The following is a 7,161-nucleotide window of genomic DNA, read 5'->3' on the forward strand; positions in this document are numbered from 1 at the left end:
GGAATTTCAAGAGATCGCTTGATTTTATAAAGGGTTTCTGCACACGTGTGCACGTACACACATTTTTTGGCAAGTTCTCCTGAGCTGTCTCCATATTCCATCTGGCAGGGTTCAAGCCACAAGCCTTTTCTTTTTTGTGTGTGTGCTGCTGTATTGTGGTTTGTTAACTCAAACTTTGAAAAAAACCTAAACTGTGCTAATGATGCCAATCTGGCCGCTGCCCTGCCAGCTTTGTGCAATTTTCCCTTAATCCTGAGCTGTGTGCCATGTGTGAGGGGTGGCTATGCATCAGCTCGACTGGGAAATCTGATAATTACTTTGCTCCTTAATAAAGTGATGCGGTAGAGCTGAGTGTGGTTACAATAAAGCAACTCAACATAGCAAGATGAGTCTAAAATGCGTTTGCAGCAAATACCTTGAAAATATGCTGAGCACATGAAAGAGCAGGAATATGACAGAGGAGAAATGGTGTTGAACTGGAGAGCCTTTGGGAAAATACCTGACACGTCATACTGCCTGGCCAATTCCAAAACCCAAGAGTTTGTCCTGGGACTGCATTCATCAGCCTCGTTTTCTTCTGACACAAACAATTTAACAGGATCCAGAGAGGTACGTGGAAATACAGATAATCAGAAGCTACCTGTTTACTGTGGGTCATCCCACAGCCATAGCCATCTCCTGAGAGTTTCTGGGGTACCTGTCCAAAACCAAAGCCACTGCTGCTGATGTTTAAAGACTTTCCAAAAAACCTCAGTGGAATTAGGTTTTGATGGTCTTTAAGGCCAGGAACATTGCATAGTATATTTTCAGGTGAGCCCGGCTTGGAAATCACAGCTTGGCAACAGGTAAAAAAATAAAATAAAATAAAAAAAGCCAAACAGAATGGTGCCCTATGTAGTTATTTGCTAATAAACTGTAATAAAACTTCTACGCATACAGAGGTCGCCATTTTCTCTATGTAAATAGGTAAGCTTAAGCAAAACCACTGGAGAATGATTTCATTTTCTATACACATTTACTGAAATGATCAGAATAGGAAGGATCCAGGCAATGGGACCAGAATAACATTTATGTAGTGAAGCATGCACCTCCTTTCAGAGATGCCCGTACCCAGGGAAGTGATGAAATCTGCAGCATCTCTCTGGGGCTGGTGCAGAGCGGAGCTCACACCTGTACCCCTGCAGCTTTCTGCTGTGGGAGCTCACCCTGTGAACACAATTAGTCTCTGCTGGCACTGTGTGCCTAAATACTGAAATAAAGGTGCTACAGGTTGATCCTGGGATTACCGTGGGCTTGCCACGGGAAACTTAAGTTACTGGATGCGACTCTGCCTTGTCGACTTCTAACACGCTTTCTCAATTAAGCTGTGCATGCCCTCAAATTAAATAGCAATTCATAGCTGCTACAAATTGATTTCCACCCAGGCTGTGGTTAGAGCTGCCAAATGAAATGTCAGAGAGGAATGTGTTCTTAATTTAGAATATTATACTGTTTTTCTGAGGGAAAAAAAAAAAGTCTTAGCATTTATAAACATTCATAAAGTAAACTCGAGCCCCTTATCCAATCTTTTTTACTGACATATGGAAGAGGCTCAGTGATTTATCATTCTGTGAGTTTTATTGTACTGCTTTTTTTTGTGTGTATTTAGGACCAGTTAATATGGTTCGTACAGCAGACTAGAGGGTAATTTAAATTTTAATGTATTGAGGTCAAGCAGTGTTAGTGCATTATTCCTGTCCGTGGAAAGGTACCTGTTCTCTGATTGACTGATTATGGCAAAAAGGAAAAATCATATCCACCAGATGCATCAGAAGAAGACATAAAACATACATAAAAATGTCAGTTTATTATGTCATCGCAGACACCAGCAGGATTTGGCAAGCAGCCGCATGTCACAGGTATCTGCGAGGATTAGCGATTCTGGATCGGTCACCCAGAAATAATGTGGAAAGCCCTGACTTGGCTTCTGAGTTCAGCACAGTTACTGTGCAGAGCAACGCAGAGAGGTTTGGAAATCCTCGGCCGTTTAGGAACGGAAGGGAGAGAAGGGCATTTTGCTCACATTTCAGGACGTTCAGCTTCACTTCTTCACCATCCCACGGCTGCCCTGGCCCCTCACACACCATCTCCCCATTCTCCGCTTCTCAGGCTGCAGCAGTTAAAAGTTATTATGACAAGGACATTGCTCCAAGTGACTCTAAAGGTTGTAAAATAGACTAATTGCGAAGTATGTAAACATCAATGATTGATTATTAACCCACCCATTAAAGACAGAAAACAATTTATACGATGTAAAGAAGAGTAATGCAGGATGGATTTTCCTTCTGTGCTGAGTTAGTCAGCAATCATGATGTAAGTTGACTTTTGTTGTCCCTTATGCAGTAAAGTTCAGCCTTTGGTAACTTAAAAAAAAAAGTGTGAAGTGTTTAAGTGTTTTTTTTTTCCTTTGAGCACATGCAGTTGATGAGTGAGATGTATTCATAGGGATGGAGTCTCTGAACATCTATAAATGGTACATATGATGAAGCTTTTAAAGTTTTACTGACTTATACCAGCTGGAGATATTATTCTGATTTTTTTTTTTGAATAAAAGGCAAGTGGTTGTTAATACCTGGTAATAATAATTTGAAATTGGGCCCTGGTTCCAAATCTTATAGACGTATGCAAATGTAGTGTCTTCTTGTTCCCATTTTACACGATGCATAGAGTTTCGAACCAGCATTATGGTTTTGGGACTCATTAATTATATAGGATATTTTGTGCCACTTCTACTTAAATTTCATATACTGTGTATTGATACTTACAGCATTTGAACAAAATATTCAGGGTAACAGAACCTGTGTTATTTATTCATGAAGTCCAGCAGCCGTCTGCAGCAGCAAGCAATAACTGAGAAGGAGGCAATCATCTTCCATAAGCACAACTAACCAAGTGTACGTCCGTGCATACTGTTTGCTATAAAACTCTCACTTTATTGTCACAAATAAACACAGGTGCCAAACTCTACCTTAAAAATGGGAGTAAAGTGGATTTGAAGCTTTGGTCATGGGGTGCTGTGAGCACTGCCATGTCCCCAAACACCCTGGCCTGTCCTTTTGGGCAGGATTACCACCCAATGAAAATCCTCATTTTGCATTATTAAGTACAGGGAATTAAATACAGTAATTCAGTAGGTTTTTGACACTGCCTGGGAATGTTCTGTACAATTAAAACCTATAGCAGCATATGGTGCATAGAGTTAAATAAAAAATTCAAATGGCTGGATCTGAAAACTTTGAAAGGGTAGTACCCGTAACCTTTGAATATGTAACCTCTCTAAACTTCTCGAGAAGTTTACTTTACAATTCTGCTGCTTTGTAAAGGATGGTGCAGGAACGTCTACGTAGAAGTGTAACAATACATTGCTCTGACTGAAGGCAAAAAAAATGCCAAGAATACAATCTGCAGCAGCTCTGGGTCCCAAATCCATGTGTCCATCTGCATCATGAAGCCATTCTGCTTCACCTGCCAAGGTCAGGAGCGCACCATTTGCCACCCACACTGTCACATGGTGAATGTGGGTGCTGCTCACTGTCATTCCTTGTAGTGGTGACTGTCAGACAAAAAAAAACAAACCAAAACAAAACACATTCTTTTTGCCAGATATAGTAAAGCTGTCTGGGAAAAATGCAGTGCCCCAGTCCAGCATTGCTCCCTGATGGCTCTGATGGCCATCGAGGCTTTTTTACTCCTCTTGGTGGCTTCCTGGCCACAGGCCTGGTTCTCACTCTCTACTTCTGAAAGAAGTCAGGCAGAAGAAATTTATTCCAGGGCCCACTCAAAAAACAATTAGTCCTTTTAAAATGTTGCCTTCAAGATGGCTGCACGATCCTTATCGCATCTCACTGTCTTCAGACCCAGTTACCTCCCCTAAAAGCGAGCAACTGATCCAAGCAGATGTTTTCTTATCAAGAATTCATACCAGACCTATTTATTTTGAATTAGCATATCTCATTAACTGTCTCAAGGACACTGGCTGAATTCATCTTTTAATGAGTATCTCAAAAATCTAGCTTTCCAGAAGCAAAATGTAACTGCAAAGAGCCACACGTTTAACCCCTTCGCTTCCAGCGCTGCCTTGGGAAGGTGATCAGGGCTGGTCCCTGTCCACCAGGTGCTCGCTGCAAAGTACCTCATTGTGACTGTGGGTTTGGGGCAGGTTCTGCCCCCTGGTGCATCCCCCAGTGGGTTTTTGGGGTGCCCTACAGTGGGAGGTGAGCACAACAAGGGGCAGGAGTGTCTCCATTGCTGTCTGCTATGCAGCCTGTGGGTGCGTCCATTCCCTCTGCTTCTCTGATCATATTTTCCCCCCCTAAATAGTGGCACCAAAATTACTTTGGTACAAGGTTTCATCATTCAATAGGAAACCATCAACTGACGGGATGTTTCAGTTGGATATCATCCAAAAAATCCACATTTATTTGTTCTCATATGTGAATATTACTAAAGTCAGGATGCCTCTGAGGCTTCCTGGTTTGCATTTTTTTTTTTGTAATTAAGCAAAGGCCTCGGCAAGTGTGTATGGTGTTGTCTATACATCCTCCATAGAAAAACGCATTCAGGTGTAGTGCTTACTGACGGGAACATAATCACACTAGCAACGGTAAAATATCTCACCGACCATGAGCTCTGAAGAAGGGGGCTCCTCTGAAGGTATGGGCACACCACGACTTCATTTCGGGTTGAGCTGCCCTGTGAGCAGGGTCTGCAGGCCCTGCTCAGGTGGGAGGTGCAAGACATGGGGGCTGCCGTGTCCTTAGAGCTGGTGAAGGAGCTCTGGGGACCCAGCTTCTGCCCATGGTGGCCACGCTAGGGACAAAAACCAGTGGCATGAGGGGTGGCTGGATGGGCCATAGTGCCTTGGAGGAGCACATTGAGGGAGGGATGGCCATTAAACAGGAATAAGCGGGCTGTGGGGATCAGGAAGATGTTCAGAGGAGAAGGAAAACTCAAGGGCAAGGGTGTTACAAATGGAGGGATTTCAATTTCAAAGAAACACGCAAAAATAAAATATGTAGGAAACCAACCTGGAAATTCTGTTCACACCTGGGCTGATTGATTTGTGAGCCATTCCCAGCTCTACAGCTGTACTTATCCCCTCCAATGGCTCATTTGCATTTCATAGAATTTATTTTGAATCCGAGCAGTGTATCACCCCGTAACTGTGTTGTTGAAATTATATTTCAAGGCGTTCGGACCTTTATTCTGCAGGGTCAGTGTGGCTCAATCCATTCAGTGCAGCATCACAGCTCACGGCAGCGGCATTCAGGATGTGCCAGCACTTCCATTACGCACCCCATTTTCAAGGGTTTAAATCTGCGGAGGCCTTTAGCAATCCACAGTACCAAACAGCAGTGCTGGACGAAAAATAGGTCTTATAATTCGAAAAGTAAGTAAAAAGTACCCTTTGCTAATGAATGCAAGAACAGCTGTGCTGGCTCCAAGAAAATGAATAGCACCTAAGCAACAGGCAAAACATATACTAATTCAAACGTATTCATATTTATAAATAGCACACCTAAATTTAACAAGATTGAAGCAGATGGAGGTAACACATAAAAAACATTAACATTTCTGCAAGCGGGATATTCACAACAGCAAAGGAACAGGCTGAGAGATCGCTCCCTCTTCACGTCCCTTTAAATGCTAATGGACCTTGCATGGATGTGCTTGGAAAGGAAGCTGGGGGTCTCCAAAGGAGTTATTATTTGCTCAAATGTATATGGATTTTCTTTCTCAAGAGACAGCTGTTTAGGTCTGCTTCTAGATAAAAACAACAAAATGTCTTAAGGTATGGTGTTAGTATGCAAAATGCATCACTGTGTTTAAATCATAATCCCATTAGGATTTGAAGCATCTAACCCCTGGAGATTTCAGGAGAACGAAATCACGGGTGTTCAAGTGTTTGCATGAGAAACACTGGTTTGGTGGGCAAGGGGAGCTTTGCTGAAAGTAAAGGTTTTGGTCCTTGTTACCAAGGTCTGTCTGCCAGCATGTGTTTCGTGGTCCTCCAGCTGTTGCCATCCTTTGAAATGCCTTGTTGCAGGACGGTCAGTACAGATTCTCTACGCAAGGCAAGCTCCAGCCCCTAGTTAAATATATGACTTCGGCGGCTGGTGCAGTGATGTACACAAGAGCAGTTTTTGACTTATTTTCACTGCCTCTGCACGAGCAGCACGTGTAAATCTAGAAGCAGCACCTCTTCAAGGTGTGTGCATTGTCTCAAGCGTCGCGCAAATGAGGTGAATTTCCATTCAGTCTGAAAAGCCTTTTCAATAAAACACCACTTCACAATTTCTTCCACACTAAATGAAAGTTGCAGCGGTTTGGCTCCCAGTGGAGCTCAGAGGGTGGGGTGGCACTCAGCAGACTGCCCAGAGAAGCTGTGGGTGCCCCATCCTTGGAGGAGTCCGAGGCCAGGCGGGATGGGGCTTTGGGCAGCCTGATCTAGTGGGTGGTGTCCCTGCCTGTAGCAGGGGGTTGGAACCAGATGAGCTTTGAGGTCCCTTCCAACCCGAGCCATTCTGTGATACCTGGTTGCAAACATTTTGCACAGCACCAGCCAATACAGGACATACACAAGGTGCCAAGCACAGCTTCCTCTGGAAACACTACAGCAAGAGCTGATGTCCTCTGGCTCAGTGTTTCTGTCTGTGAAGTGGGATCTGTCACTCTCACTGGAGAGAATCACAGAGGACCAGTTAATAAACATGTTTTTTTTTTTTTTTAATTGCAGACCTTCTGCAACAATTTTTAATCAAACGTTTTGAATTCAATCCCCATTCCAGCAAGGACAACAAAACAACCTGAATTTCTTTCCCCAAGTCCACTGTTACCTGCTTGCAATCTGTTGCACATCAGTGGGACGCTAAGCATGTAATTATTATTCTCTTCTTTTGACAAATTATTGGGGATAAAAAAGGAATTAAAAATGTGTTTCTTGAAAGAGAACCTAACATTTCTCTGTTTACCAGGAGCTAATTAGCCAAAGTTCATGTTTAAACAGAATTTTATTTAATCCTACAAAAGTGAAGAAAACCAGGCAAATCAGTCCCAACAAAGTGCAGTTCGAAAATGGAAGAAATATCCACCTGCCACCAATTAAGGCTGCATTTTTTCACA

The sequence above is a fragment of the Anser brachyrhynchus genome (assembly GCF_964034855.1).
Source record: "Anser brachyrhynchus genome assembly, chromosome: 13".
NCBI lineage: Eukaryota > Metazoa > Chordata > Aves > Anseriformes > Anatidae > Anser > Anser brachyrhynchus.